Source organism: Danaus plexippus, chromosome Z (genome assembly GCF_018135715.1).
Source record: "Danaus plexippus chromosome Z, MEX_DaPlex, whole genome shotgun sequence".
In the NCBI taxonomy this organism is placed as follows: Eukaryota; Metazoa; Arthropoda; class Insecta; order Lepidoptera; family Nymphalidae; genus Danaus; species Danaus plexippus.
In genome coordinates this window covers 4,025,986-4,052,237 of record NC_083559.1, presented here as the reverse complement: position 1 = coordinate 4,052,237, position 26,252 = coordinate 4,025,986, and the positions used below count along the sequence as shown (strand labels likewise).

Genomic DNA, 26,252 nt, shown 5'->3' with positions numbered 1-26,252 from the left:
TAACGCGTTTATCATCTCTATTTGAGAATATAAGTGGTTTCATCATCTTATTTAATGATAAAAGGTTTTATATGTAGTACATAATATGGCAATATCCTTTGAAAGCCTGTCAGTCTGAAGCTGGTAACACTGAACAGGGAAGGATTGTAAATCAATAGTTCTTTTTCCTACCAGACGCCGGGGAGCGAGCTGTATTTTGAAGTAAGTTTATTTGTTATCGTTATATAAATAGCTTTTGCAAGTGAAAATCACAAAGCAAGCCTAAAAAGAAAAGTGCGTTTAGTGTTGTTTTGTACTTTGTCATCATATAAACGATTAATTAAATGAATTAAGTGACTAGACTTAAATTGCGACCGATGTCACTCATTTTATTGCAAATTCTATTGCGATGATCTGCCCCTGACTAAAAATATGCCTTAGCTAATTTTATGACATAGATTCTCGGCGAAGGTGCAAAATCAAAGTAATAAAATGAGACAAAATTAATATAATAATATTTAACTAAAAGTTGAAAATCGATAAAACGCCAAGCTGTTGCGCACGCAGACGTACCACAGTTGTAGGCAATTAATTATATTTATGAATTATGTTATTATGTTTTAGAGACGACGATCGCGTAGCAGCCGCCTACGAACCGGTTGATCAGTTTTCCTAACTCGGTTCGACTACTTCTTCTAACGCAATGACCATGGACACATATGAAATTTATTTTGAAGGTAAAAATGCTGTACTTTGTAATAAATAACGAAATACCATATTTCACTGAAAACGAACGATCCTTCTGATAATGCAACGCTATAAGTTTTCTTTCTTGTTACCTGAGCCAATTTTTGTGATTTTGATTCTAGGCATCGTGCCCAACTATGCTAACAGAGAGCGTCCAAAAGGAGAAGGTGGCGTCGCATTGGTGCAAGAAAGAATAATTATTGAAGAATTTGTGTGGTCGGAGCTTCCCTGACCCGTCGGTGTCGTAAGGCTGTGAGGGCCTGGGACTACGGCGACGTAGACATATTTGACGTTTCTCTTTATCAACGATAAACAATTTCAATGTTCTCGATCATTCTGTGCTTTTTCTCGGTGTCGTTGTGTATAAGACTCCTTTAATGTGTCAGCCTCAATAACGTGCATACAATATGTGTATATTATTACCGTGTGAAGCAATCGAAGGGTCGATATAGACTTTGGTCTTGATTTCGATGAGGAAACGTTAATATTTGTCTTGACTTGAAATATCACCACTTTCGAGGGTGGAGAAAATGTTGAAATTTTGTATTGAATTCGGGAAATGATGTCGGGGAAGAAGGGGGGTCTATTGATAGACAGTATTTAAAACAAAACATACTTAAAACTTTCCAAACAAGTAGTTAAAGCTTGTAAGATTCCGATAGCTTGCTTATGTCAACACCATTTAATACAACAACGGAGCTGTTCTATTGCCATGATTCCTTTGTCTCTTTCAATTTACTTCAATTAATATTCGGTTGTAGTTTATTAAAAATTTCAAGTATTCTGTAATCTCTTCATGTTGTATTTCTAGGCTTATTTCTGTACATTCATTACTATTGTTTCGTAATCATTCACCGTTGGATGTGATGCCTTAAAATTGCTAGATTAGGAAAAGACAATATATTTAAACAAAAAAACAGATTACACTTTGCTGACAAAATTGTATTTCTCCATGAACCAAATATTGCTAAAAGAAATAACTGCGGATAGTATCTGTCAAGCTTAAATTTTTATCTATGTCGGTGTATGTTAACATTTTTAGAGAAGTATTTAAAATGTCATAGATGCTTACTAACAGGCTCAAACAGTGAATGCTAAGAAAAGATGTTCATATTTTCGCCAATATATTTACAGTCACATTTATATTTACAATTATATTTATACTTGTATTTACATTTATGTGTCGTACAGAGTTATATATTTTTTATAAATTTTTTGGTTTGTGAATACCAACAAAGAAAATCGGGAAAATTGTATGTAAATTTGTGCACATGTTAGAAACAAAAAGGCAACATCAGGTATGTGAGCGACGGGTTCGTGGTGCCTCATTTATGTACAAATATCCTCCTCCGTAATAACATTTCGTAACAAAGTAAAAACTCATTACCTCTGAGAATCAATAACTTTTTCGTATAACAGAAGCTACCTCAAACTATACAAAGTCTGAGATCCGCCTTGTCGCACGTTAAGCCGTTACCATCTACAGACACACCTTGCTCACCATAAGGAATAACGTGTAACGACGAAGAACTCACGACTTGTAAAAGTAACTCGAAACGGAAGGAATTGAAACATAATTTTGGTTAACGATGTGCCTTATATCTATGAAGTAAAAGATCGCTCATCCATTTTTATAGTGGTGCTTTGTTTCGTACGGAAAATAAATAAAATGCATTGTCACTGAATGAATTGAATTGGGTAGGTACCAAAATAATAACACGTACTTGACTGACACTCCAAATAACATCAGTGAAGGCTTTTTAGGATTGGCACGATTGTACAAGAGCATTGCACCTTTTTACACAAATAATAAATGTTGAACGGCGATAAATATGAACATAATATAATATCTAGTCCTGTTGTTGCATCTGTGACAGAATACCTTCACTATTAAATCTACAAGACATTGGTTGACCAAGTTGATTTGATTGATACATATAATTTAACATTAATAAACTCAAATTAAAAGGTTCCGATTCACGAATTGGTTTCGTTAAATACGGTGACAGATGTGTATTAGAAAGAATAGTGCTGGTGTATGTACATATGTGAAAATTTCCAACGGCATCCATTCAACTTATATTAAGAAATTGTTTTTTTCTGGTATCTTAACTATTTTATGGTCGTAATGAAGTTATTGTTCATTTGTTCTCGTATCTCATAGAAGTGAAATACAGCTTAGTGACATCTTAATCATGAAAATACATCGTTCTTACATGGTATGGTAAGTAAAATTTATAAAAAAGGACATTGTAACAACACGCGAGTGTAGAGTATCTTTGCTATCTCGGTACGAAGATATTGAGTACGAAACTTAAAAACGACCTAATAAAAGTTTTTATAAAGAATGAGGCTTCAGACGAGTAATATTTAAAAAGTAATTCTTTATACATAATTATGCATATTAGTTAACTATGTAGAACTACTAACTATCTAACTTCCTATATATCTAAGCCCACCAATGTCTGTTATTAGATACAAATTTTGCAATTCTTCTATTTCACTATAAATCTATTTAGCACTAGGTACACTTGAATGTCTTACATTTACAATATCTCACTGTTCTATTAGAAATGTTAGGTACTGTACGGAAACTTAACAAACGTTGCTTGTTTCTCGCTCGCGTATAATATAATGAGTAGCCAATAGACTAGATTACATTTAGAACATTTTATTATCTCTGTGTTATAATAAATAAAAGTAATCAATAAATGTAGAGAAATCGATCTCTTGTTTTATTATTAACCATGTAATCTAACTGCTTTATGAAGACAGATGAGAAATCTGAACCTATTTAAACAACAATCTATAACCCTTCATCCAGATGATTTCCAGTAGGTAGCCAAACTGACAATTTCATTTTAGAATATTTCTATTAATAAGTGTCTGCGTGTGTGTCATTAAATAGGGTTTTGTAAATCATTAAAACGTCTTCATTTTGCATCTGATATATTAATATGCTTATTTCACAATATTGAAGTTAAATGTTACATGACACATGAGTCGCGTCTTATGTGACTTCAAATTAGCTGGAATTAAATTTTAAATTTGTTGTTTAATGTTTTTTAAATTTCGTAACGCGTTTATCATCTCTATTTGAGAATATAAGTGGTTTCATCATCTTATTTAATGATAAAAGGTTTTATATGTAGTACATAATATGGCAATATCCTTTGAAAGCCTGTCAGTCTGAAGCTGGTAACACTGAACAGGGAAGGATTGAAATCAATAGTTCTTTTTCCTACCAGACGCCGGGGAGCGAGCTGTATTTTGAAGTAAGTTTATTTGTTATCGTTATATAAATAGCTTTTGCAAGTGAAAATCACAAAGCAAGCCTAAAAAGAAAAGTGCGTTTAGTGTTGTTTTGTACTTTGTCATCATATAAACGATTAATTAAATGAATTAAGTGACTAGACTTAAATTGCGACCGATGTCACTCATTTTATTGCAAATTCTATTGCGATGATCTGCCCCTGACTAAAAATATGCCTTAGCTAATTTTATGACATAGATTCTCGGCGAAGGTGCAAAATCAAAGTAATAAAATGAGACAAAATTAATATAATAATATTTAACTAAAAGTTGAAAATCGATAAAACGCCAAGCTGTTGCGCACGCAGACGTACCACAGTTGTAGGCAATTAATTATATTTATGAATTATGTTATTATGTTTTAGAGACGACGATCGCGTAGCAGCCGCCTACGAACCGGTTGATCAGTTTTCCTAACTCGGTTCGACTACTTCTTCTAACGCAATGACCATGGACACATATGAAATTTATTTTGAAGGTAAAAATGCTGTACTTTGTAATAAATAACGAAATACCATATTTCACTGAAAACGAACGATCCTTCTGATAATGCAACGCTATAAGTTTTCTTTCTTGTTACCTGAGCCAATTTTTGTGATTTTGATTCTAGGCATCGTGCCCAACTATGCTAACAGAGAGCGTCCAAAAGGAGAAGGTGGCGTCGCATTGGTGCAAGAAAGAATAATTATTGAAGAATTTGTGTGGTCGGAGCTTCCCTGACCCGTCGGTGTCGTAAGGCTGTGAGGGCCTGGGACTACGGCGACGTAGACATATTTGACGTTTCTCTTTATCAACGATAAACAATTTCAATGTTCTCGATCATTCTGTGCTTTTTCTCGGTGTCGTTGTGTATAAGACTCCTTTAATGTGTCAGCCTCAATAACGTGCATACAATATGTGTATATTATTACCGTGTGAAGCAATCGAAGGGTCGATATAGACTTTGGTCTTGATTTCGATGAGGAAACGTTAATATTTGTCTTGACTTGAAATATCACCACTTTCGAGGGTGGAGAAAATGTTGAAATTTTGTATTGAATTCGGGAAATGATGTCGGGGAAGAAGGGGGGTCTATTGATAGACAGTATTTAAAACAAAACATACTTAAAACTTTCCAAACAAGTAGTTAAAGCTTGTAAGATTCCGATAGCTTGCTTATGTCAACACCATTTAATACAACAACGGAGCTGTTCTATTGCCATGATTCCTTTGTCTCTTTCAATTTACTTCAATTAATATTCGGTTGTAGTTTATTAAAAATTTCAAGTATTCTGTAATCTCTTCATGTTGTATTTCTAGGCTTATTTCTGTACATTCATTACTATTGTTTCGTAATCATTCACCGTTGGATGTGATGCCTTAAAATTGCTAGATTAGGAAAAGACAATATATTTAAACAAAAAAACAGATTACACTTTGCTGACAAAATTGTATTTCTCCATGAACCAAATATTGCTAAAAGAAATAACTGCGGATAGTATCTGTCAAGCTTAAATTTTTATCTATGTCGGTGTATGTTAACATTTTTAGAGAAGTATTTAAAATGTCATAGATGCTTACTAACAGGCTCAAACAGTGAATGCTAAGAAAAGATGTTCATATTTTCGCCAATATATTTACAGTCACATTTATATTTACAATTATATTTATACTTGTATTTACATTTATGTGTCGTACAGAGTTATATATTTTTTATAAATTTTTTGGTTTGTGAATACCAACAAAGAAAATCGGGAAAATTGTATGTAAATTTGTGCACATGTTAGAAACAAAAAGGCAACATCAGGTATGTGAGCGACGGGTTCGTGGTGCCTCATTTATGTACAAATATCCTCCTCCGTAATAACATTTCGTAACAAAGTAAAAACTCATTACCTCTGAGAATCAATAACTTTTTCGTATAACAGAAGCTACCTCAAACTATACAAAGTCTGAGATCCGCCTTGTCGCACGTTAAGCCGTTACCATCTACAGACACACCTTGCTCACCATAAGGAATAACGTGTAACGACGAAGAACTCACGACTTGTAAAAGTAACTCGAAACGGAAGGAATTGAAACATAATTTTGGTTAACGATGTGCCTTATATCTATGAAGTAAAAGATCGCTCATCCATTTTTATAGTGGTGCTTTGTTTCGTACGGAAAATAAATAAAATGCATTGTCACTGAATGAATTGAATTGGGTAGGTACCAAAATAATAACACGTACTTGACTGACACTCCAAATAACATCAGTGAAGGCTTTTTAGGATTGGCACGATTGTACAAGAGCATTGCACCTTTTTACACAAATAATAAATGTTGAACGGCGATAAATATGAACATAATATAATATCTAGTCCTGTTGTTGCATCTGTGACAGAATACCTTCACTATTAAATCTACAAGACATTGGTTGACCAAGTTGATTTGATTGATACATATAATTTAACATTAATAAACTCAAATTAAAAGGTTCCGATTCACGAATTGGTTTCGTTAAATACGGTGACAGATGTGTATTAGAAAGAATAGTGCTGGTGTATGTACATATGTGAAAATTTCCAACGGCATCCATTCAACTTATATTAAGAAATTGTTTTTTTCTGGTATCTTAACTATTTTATGGTCGTAATGAAGTTATTGTTCATTTGTTCTCGTATCTCATAGAAGTGAAATACAGCTTAGTGACATCTTAATCATGAAAATACATCGTTCTTACATGGTATGGTAAGTAAAATTTATAAAAAAGGACATTGTAACAACACGCGAGTGTAGAGTATCTTTGCTATCTCGGTACGAAGATATTGAGTACGAAACTTAAAAACGACCTAATAAAAGTTTTTATAAAGAATGAGGCTTCAGACGAGTAATATTTAAAAAGTAATTCTTTATACATAATTATGCATATTAGTTAACTATGTAGAACTACTAACTATCTAACTTCCTATATATCTAAGCCCACCAATGTCTGTTATTAGATACAAATTTTGCAATTCTTCTATTTCACTATAAATCTATTTAGCACTAGGTACACTTGAATGTCTTACATTTACAATATCTCACTGTTCTATTAGAAATGTTAGGTACTGTACGGAAACTTAACAAACGTTGCTTGTTTCTCGCTCGCGTATAATATAATGAGTAGCCAATAGACTAGATTACATTTAGAACATTTTATTATCTCTGTGTTATAATAAATAAAAGTAATCAATAAATGTAGAGAAATCGATCTCTTGTTTTATTATTAACCATGTAATCTAACTGCTTTATGAAGACAGATGAGAAATCTGAACCTATTTAAACAACAATCTATAACCCTTCATCCAGATGATTTCCAGTAGGTAGCCAAACTGACAATTTCATTTTAGAATATTTCTATTAATAAGTGTCTGCGTGTGTGTCATTAAATAGGGTTTTGTAAATCATTAAAACGTCTTCATTTTGCATCTGATATATTAATATGCTTATTTCACAATATTGAAGTTAAATGTTACATGACACATGAGTCGCGTCTTATGTGACTTCAAATTAGCTGGAATTAAATTTTAAATTTGTTGTTTAATGTTTTTTAAATTTCGTAACGCGTTTATCATCTCTATTTGAGAATATAAGTGGTTTCATCATCTTATTTAATGATAAAAGGTTTTATATGTAGTACATAATATGGCAATATCCTTTGAAAGCCTGTCAGTCTGAAGCTGGTAACACTGAACAGGGAAGGATTGAAATCAATAGTTCTTTTTCCTACCAGACGCCGGGGAGCGAGCTGTATTTTGAAGTAAGTTTATTTGTTATCGTTATATAAATAGCTTTTGCAAGTGAAAATCACAAAGCAAGCCTAAAAAGAAAAGTGCGTTTAGTGTTGTTTTGTACTTTGTCATCATATAAACGATTAATTAAATGAATTAAGTGACTAGACTTAAATTGCGACCGATGTCACTCATTTTATTGCAAATTCTATTGCGATGATCTGCCCCTGACTAAAAATATGCCTTAGCTAATTTTATGACATAGATTCTCGGCGAAGGTGCAAAATCAAAGTAATAAAATGAGACAAAATTAATATAATAATATTTAACTAAAAGTTGAAAATCGATAAAACGCCAAGCTGTTGCGCACGCAGACGTACCACAGTTGTAGGCAATTAATTATATTTATGAATTATGTTATTATGTTTTAGAGACGACGATCGCGTAGCAGCCGCCTACGAACCGGTTGATCAGTTTTCCTAACTCGGTTCGACTACTTCTTCTAACGCAATGACCATGGACACATATGAAATTTATTTTGAAGGTAAAAATGCTGTACTTTGTAATAAATAACGAAATACCATATTTCACTGAAAACGAACGATCCTTCTGATAATGCAACGCTATAAGTTTTCTTTCTTGTTACCTGAGCCAATTTTTGTGATTTTGATTCTAGGCATCGTGCCCAACTATGCTAACAGAGAGCGTCCAAAAGGAGAAGGTGGCGTCGCATTGGTGCAAGAAAGAATAATTATTGAAGAATTTGTGTGGTCGGAGCTTCCCTGACCCGTCGGTGTCGTAAGGCTGTGAGGGCCTGGGACTACGGCGACGTAGACATATTTGACGTTTCTCTTTATCAACGATAAACAATTTCAATGTTCTCGATCATTCTGTGCTTTTTCTCGGTGTCGTTGTGTATAAGACTCCTTTAATGTGTCAGCCTCAATAACGTGCATACAATATGTGTATATTATTACCGTGTGAAGCAATCGAAGGGTCGATATAGACTTTGGTCTTGATTTCGATGAGGAAACGTTAATATTTGTCTTGACTTGAAATATCACCACTTTCGAGGGTGGAGAAAATGTTGAAATTTTGTATTGAATTCGGGAAATGATGTCGGGGAAGAAGGGGGGTCTATTGATAGACAGTATTTAAAACAAAACATACTTAAAACTTTCCAAACAAGTAGTTAAAGCTTGTAAGATTCCGATAGCTTGCTTATGTCAACACCATTTAATACAACAACGGAGCTGTTCTATTGCCATGATTCCTTTGTCTCTTTCAATTTACTTCAATTAATATTCGGTTGTAGTTTATTAAAAATTTCAAGTATTCTGTAATCTCTTCATGTTGTATTTCTAGGCTTATTTCTGTACATTCATTACTATTGTTTCGTAATCATTCACCGTTGGATGTGATGCCTTAAAATTGCTAGATTAGGAAAAGACAATATATTTAAACAAAAAAACAGATTACACTTTGCTGACAAAATTGTATTTCTCCATGAACCAAATATTGCTAAAAGAAATAACTGCGGATAGTATCTGTCAAGCTTAAATTTTTATCTATGTCGGTGTATGTTAACATTTTTAGAGAAGTATTTAAAATGTCATAGATGCTTACTAACAGGCTCAAACAGTGAATGCTAAGAAAAGATGTTCATATTTTCGCCAATATATTTACAGTCACATTTATATTTACAATTATATTTATACTTGTATTTACATTTATGTGTCGTACAGAGTTATATATTTTTTATAAATTTTTTGGTTTGTGAATACCAACAAAGAAAATCGGGAAAATTGTATGTAAATTTGTGCACATGTTAGAAACAAAAAGGCAACATCAGGTATGTGAGCGACGGGTTCGTGGTGCCTCATTTATGTACAAATATCCTCCTCCGTAATAACATTTCGTAACAAAGTAAAAACTCATTACCTCTGAGAATCAATAACTTTTTCGTATAACAGAAGCTACCTCAAACTATACAAAGTCTGAGATCCGCCTTGTCGCACGTTAAGCCGTTACCATCTACAGACACACCTTGCTCACCATAAGGAATAACGTGTAACGACGAAGAACTCACGACTTGTAAAAGTAACTCGAAACGGAAGGAATTGAAACATAATTTTGGTTAACGATGTGCCTTATATCTATGAAGTAAAAGATCGCTCATCCATTTTTATAGTGGTGCTTTGTTTCGTACGGAAAATAAATAAAATGCATTGTCACTGAATGAATTGAATTGGGTAGGTACCAAAATAATAACACGTACTTGACTGACACTCCAAATAACATCAGTGAAGGCTTTTTAGGATTGGCACGATTGTACAAGAGCATTGCACCTTTTTACACAAATAATAAATGTTGAACGGCGATAAATATGAACATAATATAATATCTAGTCCTGTTGTTGCATCTGTGACAGAATACCTTCACTATTAAATCTACAAGACATTGGTTGACCAAGTTGATTTGATTGATACATATAATTTAACATTAATAAACTCAAATTAAAAGGTTCCGATTCACGAATTGGTTTCGTTAAATACGGTGACAGATGTGTATTAGAAAGAATAGTGCTGGTGTATGTACATATGTGAAAATTTCCAACGGCATCCATTCAACTTATATTAAGAAATTGTTTTTTTCTGGTATCTTAACTATTTTATGGTCGTAATGAAGTTATTGTTCATTTGTTCTCGTATCTCATAGAAGTGAAATACAGCTTAGTGACATCTTAATCATGAAAATACATCGTTCTTACATGGTATGGTAAGTAAAATTTATAAAAAAGGACATTGTAACAACACGCGAGTGTAGAGTATCTTTGCTATCTCGGTACGAAGATATTGAGTACGAAACTTAAAAACGACCTAATAAAAGTTTTTATAAAGAATGAGGCTTCAGACGAGTAATATTTAAAAAGTAATTCTTTATACATAATTATGCATATTAGTTAACTATGTAGAACTACTAACTATCTAACTTCCTATATATCTAAGCCCACCAATGTCTGTTATTAGATACAAATTTTGCAATTCTTCTATTTCACTATAAATCTATTTAGCACTAGGTACACTTGAATGTCTTACATTTACAATATCTCACTGTTCTATTAGAAATGTTAGGTACTGTACGGAAACTTAACAAACGTTGCTTGTTTCTCGCTCGCGTATAATATAATGAGTAGCCAATAGACTAGATTACATTTAGAACATTTTATTATCTCTGTGTTATAATAAATAAAAGTAATCAATAAATGTAGAGAAATCGATCTCTTGTTTTATTATTAACCATGTAATCTAACTGCTTTATGAAGACAGATGAGAAATCTGAACCTATTTAAACAACAATCTATAACCCTTCATCCAGATGATTTCCAGTAGGTAGCCAAACTGACAATTTCATTTTAGAATATTTCTATTAATAAGTGTCTGCGTGTGTGTCATTAAATAGGGTTTTGTAAATCATTAAAACGTCTTCATTTTGCATCTGATATATTAATATGCTTATTTCACAATATTGAAGTTAAATGTTACATGACACATGAGTCGCGTCTTATGTGACTTCAAATTAGCTGGAATTAAATTTTAAATTTGTTGTTTAATGTTTTTTAAATTTCGTAACGCGTTTATCATCTCTATTTGAGAATATAAGTGGTTTCATCATCTTATTTAATGATAAAAGGTTTTATATGTAGTACATAATATGGCAATATCCTTTGAAAGCCTGTCAGTCTGAAGCTGGTAACACTGAACAGGGAAGGATTGAAATCAATAGTTCTTTTTCCTACCAGACGCCGGGGAGCGAGCTGTATTTTGAAGTAAGTTTATTTGTTATCGTTATATAAATAGCTTTTGCAAGTGAAAATCACAAAGCAAGCCTAAAAAGAAAAGTGCGTTTAGTGTTGTTTTGTACTTTGTCATCATATAAACGATTAATTAAATGAATTAAGTGACTAGACTTAAATTGCGACCGATGTCACTCATTTTATTGCAAATTCTATTGCGATGATCTGCCCCTGACTAAAAATATGCCTTAGCTAATTTTATGACATAGATTCTCGGCGAAGGTGCAAAATCAAAGTAATAAAATGAGACAAAATTAATATAATAATATTTAACTAAAAGTTGAAAATCGATAAAACGCCAAGCTGTTGCGCACGCAGACGTACCACAGTTGTAGGCAATTAATTATATTTATGAATTATGTTATTATGTTTTAGAGACGACGATCGCGTAGCAGCCGCCTACGAACCGGTTGATCAGTTTTCCTAACTCGGTTCGACTACTTCTTCTAACGCAATGACCATGGACACATATGAAATTTATTTTGAAGGTAAAAATGCTGTACTTTGTAATAAATAACGAAATACCATATTTCACTGAAAACGAACGATCCTTCTGATAATGCAACGCTATAAGTTTTCTTTCTTGTTACCTGAGCCAATTTTTGTGATTTTGATTCTAGGCATCGTGCCCAACTATGCTAACAGAGAGCGTCCAAAAGGAGAAGGTGGCGTCGCATTGGTGCAAGAAAGAATAATTATTGAAGAATTTGTGTGGTCGGAGCTTCCCTGACCCGTCGGTGTCGTAAGGCTGTGAGGGCCTGGGACTACGGCGACGTAGACATATTTGACGTTTCTCTTTATCAACGATAAACAATTTCAATGTTCTCGATCATTCTGTGCTTTTTCTCGGTGTCGTTGTGTATAAGACTCCTTTAATGTGTCAGCCTCAATAACGTGCATACAATATGTGTATATTATTACCGTGTGAAGCAATCGAAGGGTCGATATAGACTTTGGTCTTGATTTCGATGAGGAAACGTTAATATTTGTCTTGACTTGAAATATCACCACTTTCGAGGGTGGAGAAAATGTTGAAATTTTGTATTGAATTCGGGAAATGATGTCGGGGAAGAAGGGGGGTCTATTGATAGACAGTATTTAAAACAAAACATACTTAAAACTTTCCAAACAAGTAGTTAAAGCTTGTAAGATTCCGATAGCTTGCTTATGTCAACACCATTTAATACAACAACGGAGCTGTTCTATTGCCATGATTCCTTTGTCTCTTTCAATTTACTTCAATTAATATTCGGTTGTAGTTTATTAAAAATTTCAAGTATTCTGTAATCTCTTCATGTTGTATTTCTAGGCTTATTTCTGTACATTCATTACTATTGTTTCGTAATCATTCACCGTTGGATGTGATGCCTTAAAATTGCTAGATTAGGAAAAGACAATATATTTAAACAAAAAAACAGATTACACTTTGCTGACAAAATTGTATTTCTCCATGAACCAAATATTGCTAAAGAAATAACTGCGGATAGTATCTGTCAAGCTTAAATTTTTATCTATGTCGGTGTATGTTAACATTTTTAGAGAAGTATTTAAAATGTCATAGATGCTTACTAACAGGCTCAAACAGTGAATGCTAAGAAAAGATGTTCATATTTTCGCCAATATATTTACAGTCACATTTATATTTACAATTATATTTATACTTGTATTTACATTTATGTGTCGTACAGAGTTATATATTTTTTATAAATTTTTTGGTTTGTGAATACCAACAAAGAAAATCGGGAAAATTGTATGTAAATTTGTGCACATGTTAGAAACAAAAAGGCAACATCAGGTATGTGAGCGACGGGTTCGTGGTGCCTCATTTATGTACAAATATCCTCCTCCGTAATAACATTTCGTAACAAAGTAAAAACTCATTACCTCTGAGAATCAATAACTTTTTCGTATAACAGAAGCTACCTCAAACTATACAAAGTCTGAGATCCGCCTTGTCGCACGTTAAGCCGTTACCATCTACAGACACACCTTGCTCACCATAAGGAATAACGTGTAACGACGAAGAACTCACGACTTGTAAAAGTAACTCGAAACGGAAGGAATTGAAACATAATTTTGGTTAACGATGTGCCTTATATCTATGAAGTAAAAGATCGCTCATCCATTTTTATAGTGGTGCTTTGTTTCGTACGGAAAATAAATAAAATGCATTGTCACTGAATGAATTGAATTGGGTAGGTACCAAAATAATAACACGTACTTGACTGACACTCCAAATAACATCAGTGAAGGCTTTTTAGGATTGGCACGATTGTACAAGAGCATTGCACCTTTTTACACAAATAATAAATGTTGAACGGCGATAAATATGAACATAATATAATATCTAGTCCTGTTGTTGCATCTGTGACAGAATACCTTCACTATTAAATCTACAAGACATTGGTTGACCAAGTTGATTTGATTGATACATATAATTTAACATTAATAAACTCAAATTAAAAGGTTCCGATTCACGAATTGGTTTCGTTAAATACGGTGACAGATGTGTATTAGAAAGAATAGTGCTGGTGTATGTACATATGTGAAAATTTCCAACGGCATCCATTCAACTTATATTAAGAAATTGTTTTTTTCTGGTATCTTAACTATTTTATGGTCGTAATGAAGTTATTGTTCATTTGTTCTCGTATCTCATAGAAGTGAAATACAGCTTAGTGACATCTTAATCATGAAAATACATCGTTCTTACATGGTATGGTAAGTAAAATTTATAAAAAAGGACATTGTAACAACACGCGAGTGTAGAGTATCTTTGCTATCTCGGTACGAAGATATTGAGTACGAAACTTAAAAACGACCTAATAAAAGTTTTTATAAAGAATGAGGCTTCAGACGAGTAATATTTAAAAAGTAATTCTTTATACATAATTATGCATATTAGTTAACTATGTAGAACTACTAACTATCTAACTTCCTATATATCTAAGCCCACCAATGTCTGTTATTAGATACAAATTTTGCAATTCTTCTATTTCACTATAAATCTATTTAGCACTAGGTACACTTGAATGTCTTACATTTACAATATCTCACTGTTCTATTAGAAATGTTAGGTACTGTACGGAAACTTAACAAACGTTGCTTGTTTCTCGCTCGCGTATAATATAATGAGTAGCCAATAGACTAGATTACATTTAGAACATTTTATTATCTCTGTGTTATAATAAATAAAAGTAATCAATAAATGTAGAGAAATCGATCTCTTGTTTTATTATTAACCATGTAATCTAACTGCTTTATGAAGACAGATGAGAAATCTGAACCTATTTAAACAACAATCTATAACCCTTCATCCAGATGATTTCCAGTAGGTAGCCAAACTGACAATTTCATTTTAGAATATTTCTATTAATAAGTGTCTGCGTGTGTGTCATTAAATAGGGTTTTGTAAATCATTAAAACGTCTTCATTTTGCATCTGATATATTAATATGCTTATTTCACAATATTGAAGTTAAATGTTACATGACACATGAGTCGCGTCTTATGTGACTTCAAATTAGCTGGAATTAAATTTTAAATTTGTTGTTTAATGTTTTTTAAATTTCGTAACGCGTTTATCATCTCTATTTGAGAATATAAGTGGTTTCATCATCTTATTTAATGATAAAAGGTTTTATATGTAGTACATAATATGGCAATATCCTTTGAAAGCCTGTCAGTCTGAAGCTGGTAACACTGAACAGGGAAGGATTGTAAATCAATAGTTCTTTTTCCTACCAGACGCCGGGGAGCGAGCTGTATTTTGAAGTAAGTTTATTTGTTATCGTTATATAAATAGCTTTTGCAAGTGAAAATCACAAAGCAAGCCTAAAAAGAAAAGTGCGTTTAGTGTTGTTTTGTACTTTGTCATCATATAAACGATTAATTAAATGAATTAAGTGACTAGACTTAAATTGCGACCGATGTCACTCATTTTATTGCAAATTCTATTGCGATGATCTGCCCCTGACTAAAAATATGCCTTAGCTAATTTTATGACATAGATTCTCGGCGAAGGTGCAAAATCAAAGTAATAAAATGAGACAAAATTAATATAATAATATTTAACTAAAAGTTGAAAATCGATAAAACGCCAAGCTGTTGCGCACGCAGACGTACCACAGTTGTAGGCAATTAATTATATTTATGAATTATGTTATTATGTTTTAGAGACGACGATCGCGTAGCAGCCGCCTACGAACCGGTTGATCAGTTTTCCTAACTCGGTTCGACTACTTCTTCTAACGCAATGACCATGGACACATATGAAATTTATTTTGAAGGTAAAAATGCTGTACTTTGTAATAAATAACGAAATACCATATTTCACTGAAAACGAACGATCCTTCTGATAATGCAACGCTATAAGTTTTCTTTCTTGTTACCTGAGCCAATTTTTGTGATTTTGATTCTAGGCATCGTGCCCAACTATGCTAACAGAGAGCGTCCAAAAGGAGAAGGTGGCGTCGCATTGGTGCAAGAAAGAATAATTATTGAAGAATTTGTGTGGTCGGAGCTTCCCTGACCCGTCGGTGTCGTAAGGCTGTGAGGGCCTGGGACTACGGCGACGTAGACATATTTGACGTTTCTCTTTATCAACGATAAACAATTTCAATGTTCTCGATCATTCTGTGCTTTTTCTCGGTGTCGTTGTGTATAAGACTCCTTTAATGTGTCAGCCTCAATAACGTGCATACAATATGTGTATATTATTACCGTGTGAAGCAATCGAAGGGTCGATATAGACTTTGGTCTTGATTTCGATGAGGAAACGTTAATATTTGTCTTGACTTGAAATATCACCACTTTCGAGGGTGGAGAAAATGTTGAAATTTTGTATTGAATTCGGGAAATGATGTCGGGGAAGAAGGGGGGTCTATTGATAGACAGTATTTAAAACAAAACATACTTAAAACTTTCCAAACAAGTAGTTAAAGCTTGTAAGATTCCGATAGCTTGCTTATGTCAACACCATTTAATACAACAACGGAGCTGTTCTATTGCCATGATTCCTTTGTCTCTTTCAATTTACTTCAATTAATATTCGGTTGTAGTTTATTAAAAATTTCAAGTATTCTGTAATCTCTTCATGTTGTATTTCTAGGCTTATTTCTGTACATTCATTACTATTGTTTCGTAATCATTCACCGTTGGATGTGATGCCTTAAAATTGCTAGATTAGGAAAAGACAATATATTTAAACAAAAAAACAGATTACACTTTGCTGACAAAATTGTATTTCTCCATGAACCAAATATTGCTAAAAGAAATAACTGCGGATAGTATCTGTCAAGCTTAAATTTTTATCTATGTCGGTGTATGTTAACATTTTTAGAGAAGTATTTAAAATGTCATAGATGCTTACTAACAGGCTCAAACAGTGAATGCTAAGAAAAGATGTTCATATTTTCGCCAATATATTTACAGTCACATTTATATTTACAATTATATTTATACTTGTATTTACATTTATGTGTCGTACAGAGTTATATATTTTTTATAAATTTTTTGGTTTGTGAATACCAACAAAGAAAATCGGGAAAATTGTATGTAAATTTGTGCACATGTTAGAAACAAAAAGGCAACATCAGGTATGTGAGCGACGGGTTCGTGGTGCCTCATTTATGTACAAATATCCTCCTCCGTAATAACATTTCGTAACAAAGTAAAAACTCATTACCTCTGAGAATCAATAACTTTTTCGTATAACAGAAGCTACCTCAAACTATACAAAGTCTGAGATCCGCCTTGTCGCACGTTAAGCCGTTACCATCTACAGACACACCTTGCTCACCATAAGGAATAACGTGTAACGACGAAGAACTCACGACTTGTAAAAGTAACTCGAAACGGAAGGAATTGAAACATAATTTTGGTTAACGATGTGCCTTATATCTATGAAGTAAAAGATCGCTCATCCATTTTTATAGTGGTGCTTTGTTTCGTACGGAAAATAAATAAAATGCATTGTCACTGAATGAATTGAATTGGGTAGGTACCAAAATAATAACACGTACTTGACTGACACTCCAAATAACATCAGTGAAGGCTTTTTAGGATTGGCACGATTGTACAAGAGCATTGCACCTTTTTACACAAATAATAAATGTTGAACGGCGATAAATATGAACATAATATAATATCTAGTCCTGTTGTTGCATCTGTGACAGAATACCTTCACTATTAAATCTACAAGACATTGGTTGACCAAGTTGATTTGATTGATACATATAATTTAACATTAATAAACTCAAATTAAAAGGTTCCGATTCACGAATTGGTTTCGTTAAATACGGTGACAGATGTGTATTAGAAAGAATAGTGCTGGTGTATGTACATATGTGAAAATTTCCAACGGCATCCATTCAACTTATATTAAGAAATTGTTTTTTTCTGGTATCTTAACTATTTTATGGTCGTAATGAAGTTATTGTTCATTTGTTCTCGTATCTCATAGAAGTGAAATACAGCTTAGTGACATCTTAATCATGAAAATACATCGTTCTTACATGGTATGGTAAGTAAAATTTATAAAAAAGGACATTGTAACAACACGCGAGTGTAGAGTATCTTTGCTATCTCGGTACGAAGATATTGAGTACGAAACTTAAAAACGACCTAATAAAAGTTTTTATAAAGAATGAGGCTTCAGACGAGTAATATTTAAAAAGTAATTCTTTATACATAATTATGCATATTAGTTAACTATGTAGAACTACTAACTATCTAACTTCCTATATATCTAAGCCCACCAATGTCTGTTATTAGATACAAATTTTGCAATTCTTCTATTTCACTATAAATCTATTTAGCACTAGGTACACTTGAATGTCTTACATTTACAATATCTCACTGTTCTATTAGAAATGTTAGGTACTGTACGGAAACTTAACAAACGTTGCTTGTTTCTCGCTCGCGTATAATATAATGAGTAGCCAATAGACTAGATTACATTTAGAACATTTTATTATCTCTGTGTTATAATAAATAAAAGTAATCAATAAATGTAGAGAAATCGATCTCTTGTTTTATTATTAACCATGTAATCTAACTGCTTTATGAAGACAGATGAGAAATCTGAACCTATTTAAACAACAATCTATAACCCTTCATCCAGATGATTTCCAGTAGGTAGCCAAACTGACAATTTCATTTTAGAATATTTCTATTAATAAGTGTCTGCGTGTGTGTCATTAAATAGGGTTTTGTAAATCATTAAAACGTCTTCATTTTGCATCTGATATATTAATATGCTTATTTCACAATATTGAAGTTAAATGTTACATGACACATGAGTCGCGTCTTATGTGACTTCAAATTAGCTGGAATTAAATTTTAAATTTGTTGTTTAATGTTTTTTAAATTTCGTAACGCGTTTATCATCTCTATTTGAGAATATAAGTGGTTTCATCATCTTATTTAATGATAAAAGGTTTTATATGTAGTACATAATATGGCAATATCCTTTGAAAGCCTGTCAGTCTGAAGCTGGTAACACTGAACAGGGAAGGATTGAAATCAATAGTTCTTTTTCCTACCAGACGCCGGGGAGCGAGCTGTATTTTGAAGTAAGTTTATTTGTTATCGTTATATAAATAGCTTTTGCAAGTGAAAATCACAAAGCAAGCCTAAAAAGAAAAGTGCGTTTAGTGTTGTTTTGTACTTTGTCATCATATAAACGATTAATTAAATGAATTAAGTGACTAGACTTAAATTGCGACCGATGTCACTCATTTTATTGCAAATTCTATTGCGATGATCTGCCCCTGACTAAAAATATGCCTTAGCTAATTTTATGACATAGATTCTCGGCGAAGGTGCAAAATCAAAGTAATAAAATGAGACAAAATTAATATAATAATATTTAACTAAAAGTTGAAAATCGATAAAACGCCAAGCTGTTGCGCACGCAGACGTACCACAGTTGTAGGCAATTAATTATATTTATGAATTATGTTATTATGTTTTAGAGACGACGATCGCGTAGCAGCCGCCTACGAACCGGTTGATCAGTTTTCCTAACTCGGTTCGACTACTTCTTCTAACGCAATGACCATGGACACATATGAAATTTATTTTGAAGGTAAAAATGCTGTACTTTGTAATAAATAACGAAATACCATATTTCACTGAAAACGAACGATCCTTCTGATAATGCAACGCTATAAGTTTTCTTTCTTGTTACCTGAGCCAATTTTTGTGATTTTGATTCTAGGCATCGTGCCCAACTATGCTAACAGAGAGCGTCCAAAAGGAGAAGGTGGCGTCGCATTGGTGCAAGAAAGAATAATTATTGAAGAATTTGTGTGGTCGGAGCTTCCCTGACCCGTCGGTGTCGTAAGGCTGTGAGGGCCTGGGACTACGGCGACGTAGACATATTTGACGTTTCTCTTTATCAACGATAAACAATTTCAATGTTCTCGATCATTCTGTGCTTTTTCTCGGTGTCGTTGTGTATAAGACTCCTTTAATGTGTCAGCCTCAATAACGTGCATACAATATGTGTATATTATTACCGTGTGAAGCAATCGAAGGGTCGATATAGACTTTGGTCTTGATTTCGATGAGGAAACGTTAATATTTGTCTTGACTTGAAATATCACCACTTTCGAGGGTGGAGAAAATGTTGAAATTTTGTATTGAATTCGGGAAATGATGTCGGGGAAGAAGGGGGGTCTATTGATAGACAGTATTTAAAACAAAACATACTTAAAACTTTCCAAACAAGTAGTTAAAGCTTGTAAGATTCCGATAGCTTGCTTATGTCAACACCATTTAATACAACAACGGAGCTGTTCTATTGCCATGATTCCTTTGTCTCTTTCAATTTACTTCAATTAATATTCGGTTGTAGTTTATTAAAAATTTCAAGTATTCTGTAATCTCTTCATGTTGTATTTCTAGGCTTATTTCTGTACATTCATTACTATTGTTTCGTAATCATTCACCGTTGGATGTGATGCCTTAAAATTGCTAGATTAGGAAAAGACAATATATTTAAACAAAAAAACAGATTACACTTTGCTGACAAAATTGTATTTCTCCATGAACCAAATATTGCTAAAAGAAATAACTGCGGATAGTATCTGTCAAGCTTAAATTTTTATCTATGTCGGTGTATGTTAACATTTTTAGAGAAGTATTTAAAATGTCATAGATGCTTACTAACAGGCTCAAACAGTGAATGCTAAGAAAAGATGTTCATATTTTCGCCAATATATTTACAGTCACATTTATATTTACAATTATATTTATACTTGTATTTACATTTATGTGTCGTACAGAGTTATATATTTTTTATAAATTTTTTGGTTTGTGAATACCAACAAAGAAAATCGGGAAAATTGTATGTAAATTTGTGCACATGTTAGAAACAAAAAGGCAACATCAGGTATGTGAGCGACGGGTTCGTGGTGCCTCATTTATGTACAAATATCCTCCTCCGTAATAACATTTCGTAACAAAGTAAAAACTCATTACCTCTGAGAATCAATAACTTTTTCGTATAACAGAAGCTACCTCAAACTATACAAAGTCTGAGATCCGCCTTGTCGCACGTTAAGCCGTTACCATCTACAGACACACCTTGCTCACCATAAGGAATAACGTGTAACGACGAAGAACTCACGACTTGTAAAAGTAACTCGAAACGGAAGGAATTGAAACATAATTTTGGTTAACGATGTGCCTTATATCTATGAAGTAAAAGATCGCTCATCCATTTTTATAGTGGTGCTTTGTTTCGTACGGAAAATAAATAAAATGCATTGTCACTGAATGAATTGAATTGGGTAGGTACCAAAATAATAACACGTACTTGACTGACACTCCAAATAACATCAGTGAAGGCTTTTTAGGATTGGCACGATTGTACAAGAGCATTGCACCTTTTTACACAAATAATAAATGTTGAACGGCGATAAATATGAACATAATATAATATCTAGTCCTGTTGTTGCATCTGTGACAGAATACCTTCACTATTAAATCTACAAGACATTGGTTGACCAAGTTGATTTGATTGATACATATAATTTAACATTAATAAACTCAAATTAAAAGGTTCCGATTCACGAATTGGTTTCGTTAAATACGGTGACAGATGTGTATTAGAAAGAATAGTGCTGGTGTATGTACATATGTGAAAATTTCCAACGGCATCCATTCAACTTATATTAAGAAATTGTTTTTTTCTGGTATCTTAACTATTTTATGGTCGTAATGAAGTTATTGTTCATTTGTTCTCGTATCTCATAGAAGTGAAATACAGCTTAGTGACATCTTAATCATGAAAATACATCGTTCTTACATGGTATGGTAAGTAAAATTTATAAAAAAGGACATTGTAACAACACGCGAGTGTAGAGTATCTTTGCTATCTCGGTACGAAGATATTGAGTACGAAACTTAAAAACGACCTAATAAAAGTTTTTATAAAGAATGAGGCTTCAGACGAGTAATATTTAAAAAGTAATTCTTTATACATAATTATGCATATTAGTTAACTATGTAGAACTACTAACTATCTAACTTCCTATATATCTAAGCCCACCAATGTCTGTTATTAGATACAAATTTTGCAATTCTTCTATTTCACTATAAATCTATTTAGCACTAGGTACACTTGAATGTCTTACATTTACAATATCTCACTGTTCTATTAGAAATGTTAGGTACTGTACGGAAACTTAACAAACGTTGCTTGTTTCTCGCTCGCGTATAATATAATGAGTAGCCAATAGACTAGATTACATTTAGAACATTTTATTATCTCTGTGTTATAATAAATAAAAGTAATCAATAAATGTAGAGAAATCGATCTCTTGTTTTATTATTAACCATGTAATCTAACTGCTTTATGAAGACAGATGAGAAATCTGAACCTATTTAAACAACAATCTATAACCCTTCATCCAGATGATTTCCAGTAGGTAGCCAAACTGACAATTTCATTTTAGAATATTTCTATTAATAAGTGTCTGCGTGTGTGTCATTAAATAGGGTTTTGTAAATCATTAAAACGTCTTCATTTTGCATCTGATATATTAATATGCTTATTTCACAATATTGAAGTTAAATGTTACATGACACATGAGTCGCGTCTTATGTGACTTCAAATTAGCTGGAATTAAATTTTAAATTTGTTGTTTAATGTTTTTTAAATTTCGTAACGCGTTTATCATCTCTATTTGAGAATATAAGTGGTTTCATCATCTTATTTAATGATAAAAGGTTTTATATGTAGTACATAATATGGCAATATCCTTTGAAAGCCTGTCAGTCTGAAGCTGGTAACACTGAACAGGGAAGGATTCAAGAAATCAATAGTTCTTTTTCCTACCAGACGCCGGGGAGCGAGCTGTATTTTGAAGTAAGTTTATTTGTTATCGTTATATAAATAGCTTTTGCAAGTGAAAATCACAAAGCAAGCCTAAAAAGAAAAGTGCGTTTAGTGTTGTTTTGTACTTTGTCATCATATAAACGATTAATTAAATGAATTAAGTGACTAGACTTAAATTGCGACCGATGTCACTCATTTTATTGCAAATTCTATTGCGATGATCTGCCCCTGACTAAAAATATGCCTTAGCTAATTTTATGACATAGATTCTCGGCGAAGGTGCAAAATCAAAGTAATAAAATGAGACAAAATTAATATAATAATATTTAACTAAAAGTTGAAAATCGATAAAACGCCAAGCTGTTGCGCACGCAGACGTACCACAGTTGTAGGCAATTAATTATATTTATGAATTATGTTATTATGTTTTAGAGACGACGATCGCGTAGCAGCCGCCTACGAACCGGTTGATCAGTTTTCCTAACTCGGTTCGACTACTTCTTCTAACGCAATGACCATGGACACATATGAAATTTATTTTGAAGGTAAAAATGCTGTACTTTGTAATAAATAACGAAATACCATATTTCACTGAAAACGAACGATCCTTCTGATAATGCAACGCTATAAGTTTTCTTTCTTGTTACCTGAGCCAATTTTTGTGATTTTGATTCTAGGCATCGTGCCCAACTATGCTAACAGAGAGCGTCCAAAAGGAGAAGGTGGCGTCGCATTGGTGCAAGAAAGAATAATTATTGAAGAATTTGTGTGGTCGGAGCTTCCCTGACCCGTCGGTGTCGTAAGGCTGTGAGGGCCTGGGACTACGGCGACGTAGACATATTTGACGTTTCTCTTTATCAACGATAAACAATTTCAATGTTCTCGATCATTCTGTGCTTTTTCTCGGTGTCGTTGTGTATAAGACTCCTTTAATGTGTCAGCCTCAATAACGTGCATACAATATGTGTATATTATTACCGTGTGAAGCAATCGAAGGGTCGATATAGACTTTGGTCTTGATTTCGATGAGGAAACGTTAATATTTGTCTTGACTTGAAATATCACCACTTTCGAGGGTGGAGAAAATGTTGAAATTTTGTATTGAATTCGGGAAATGATGTCGGGGAAGAAGGGGGGTCTATTGATAGACAGTATTTAAAACAAAACATACTTAAAACTTTCCAAACAAGTAGTTAAAGCTTGTAAGATTCCGATAGCTTGCTTATGTCAACACCATTTAATACAACAACGGAGCTGTTCTATTGCCATGATTCCTTTGTCTCTTTCAATTTACTTCAATTAATATTCGGTTGTAGTTTATTAAAAATTTCAAGTATTCTGTAATCTCTTCATGTTGTATTTCTAGGCTTATTTCTGTACATTCATTACTATTGTTTCGTAATCATTCACCGTTGGATGTGATGCCTTAAAATTGCTAGATTAGGAAAAGACAATATATTTAAACAAAAAAACAGATTACACTTTGCTGACAAAATTGTATTTCTCCATGAACCAAATATTGCTAAAAGAAATAACTGCGGATAGTATCTGTCAAGCTTAAATTTTTATCTATGTCGGTGTATGTTAACATTTTTAGAGAAGTATTTAAAATGTCATAGATGCTTACTAACAGGCTCAAACAGTGAATGCTAAGAAAAGATGTTCATATTTTCGCCAATATATTTACAGTCACATTTATATTTACAATTATATTTATACTTGTATTTACATTTATGTGTCGTACAGAGTTATATTTTTTATAAATTTTTGGTTTGTGAATACCAACAAAGAAAATCGGGAAAATTGTATGTAAATTTGTGCACATGTTAGAAACAAAAAGGCAACATCAGGTATGTGAGCGACGGGTTCGTGGTGCCTCATTTATGTACAAATATCCTCCTCCGTAATAACATTTCGTAACAAAGTAAAAACTCATTACCTCTGAGAATCAATAACTTTTTCGTATAACAGAAGCTACCTCAAACTATACAAAGTCTGAGATCCGCCTTGTCGCACGTTAAGCCGTTACCATCTACAGACACACCTTGCCCACCATAAGGAATAACGTGTAACGACGAAGAACTCACGACTTGTAAAAGTAACTCGAAACGGAAGGAATTGAAACATAATTTTGGTTAACGATGTGCCTTATATCTATGAAGTAAAAGATCGCTCATCCATTTTTATAGTGGTGCTTTGTTTCGTACGGAAAATAAATAAAATGCATTGTCACTGAATGAATTGAATTGGGTAGGTACCAAAATAATAACACGTACTTGACTGACACTCCAAATAACATCAGTGAAGGCTTTTTAGGATTGGCACGATTGTACAAGAGCATTGCACCTTTTTACACAAATAATAAATGTTGAACGGCGATAAATATGAACATAATATAATATCTAGTCCTGTTGTTGCATCTGTGACAGAATACCTTCACTATTAAATCTACAAGACATTGGTTGACCAAGTTGATTTGATTGATACATATAATTTAACATTAATAAACTCAAATTAAAAGGTTCCGATTCACGAATTGGTTTCGTTAAATACGGTGACAGATGTGTATTAGAAAGAATAGTGCTGGTGTATGTACATATGTGAAAATTTCCAACGGCATCCATTCAACTTATATTAAGAAATTGTTTTTTTCTGGTATCTTAACTATTTTATGGTCGTAATGAAGTTATTGTTCATTTGTTCTCGTATCTCATAGAAGTGAAATACAGCTTAGTGACATCTTAATCATGAAAATACATCGTTCTTACATGGTATGGTAAGTAAAATTTATAAAAAAGGACATTGTAACAACACGCGAGTGTAGAGTATCTTTGCTATCTCGGTACGAAGATATTGAGTACGAAACTTAAAAACGACCTAATAAAAGTTTTTATAAAGAATGAGGCTTCAGACGAGTAATATTTAAAAAGTAATTCTTTATACATAATTATGCATATTAGTTAACTATGTAGAACTACTAACTATCTAACTTCCTATATATCTAAGCCCACCAATGTCTGTTATTAGATACAAATTTTGCAATTCTTCTATTTCACTATAAATCTATTTAGCACTAGGTACACTTGAATGTCTTACATTTACAATATCTCACTGTTCTATTAGAAATGTTAGGTACTTTACGGAAACTTAACAAACGTTGCTTGTTTCTCGCTCGCGTATAATATAATGAGTAGCCAATAGACTAGATTACATTTAGAACATTTTATTATCTCTGTGTTATAATAAATAAAAGTAATCAATAAATGTAGAGAAATCGA

The 26,252-nt window shown here is 32.9% G+C and overlaps 7 long non-coding RNA genes across 7 annotated transcripts; all 7 read left to right on the top strand.

The window, feature by feature from the left end:
* Window positions 1-136: 136 nt before the first annotated feature.
* On the top strand, window positions 137-3,452 carry LOC133319940 (uncharacterized). The gene is made up of 3 exons (XR_009753402.1): window positions 137-201; window positions 604-716; window positions 849-3,452. It is a non-coding gene; the product is annotated as an uncharacterized LOC133319940 (long non-coding RNA).
* Window positions 3,453-3,948: 496 nt separating this feature from the next.
* On the top strand, window positions 3,949-7,252 carry LOC133319939 (uncharacterized). The gene is made up of 3 exons (XR_009753401.1): window positions 3,949-4,001; window positions 4,404-4,516; window positions 4,649-7,252. It is a non-coding gene; the product is annotated as an uncharacterized LOC133319939 (long non-coding RNA).
* Window positions 7,253-7,748: 496 nt separating this feature from the next.
* Window positions 7,749-11,052, top strand: LOC133319938 (uncharacterized). The gene is made up of 3 exons (XR_009753400.1): window positions 7,749-7,801; window positions 8,204-8,316; window positions 8,449-11,052. It is a non-coding gene; the product is annotated as an uncharacterized LOC133319938 (long non-coding RNA).
* A 496-nt stretch (window positions 11,053-11,548) lies between these two features.
* On the top strand, window positions 11,549-12,919 carry LOC133319937 (uncharacterized). Its single transcript, XR_009753399.1, has 3 exons — window positions 11,549-11,601; window positions 12,004-12,116; window positions 12,249-12,919. It is a non-coding gene; the product is annotated as an uncharacterized LOC133319937 (long non-coding RNA).
* Window positions 12,920-15,336: 2,417 nt separating this feature from the next.
* LOC133319936 (uncharacterized) lies at window positions 15,337-18,652 on the top strand. Its single transcript, XR_009753398.1, has 3 exons — window positions 15,337-15,401; window positions 15,804-15,916; window positions 16,049-18,652. It is a non-coding gene; the product is annotated as an uncharacterized LOC133319936 (long non-coding RNA).
* A 496-nt stretch (window positions 18,653-19,148) lies between these two features.
* Window positions 19,149-22,452, top strand: LOC133319935 (uncharacterized). Its single transcript, XR_009753397.1, has 3 exons — window positions 19,149-19,201; window positions 19,604-19,716; window positions 19,849-22,452. It is a non-coding gene; the product is annotated as an uncharacterized LOC133319935 (long non-coding RNA).
* A 499-nt stretch (window positions 22,453-22,951) lies between these two features.
* Window positions 22,952-26,252, top strand: LOC133319934 (uncharacterized). Its single transcript, XR_009753396.1, has 3 exons — window positions 22,952-23,004; window positions 23,407-23,519; window positions 23,652-26,252. It is a non-coding gene; the product is annotated as an uncharacterized LOC133319934 (long non-coding RNA).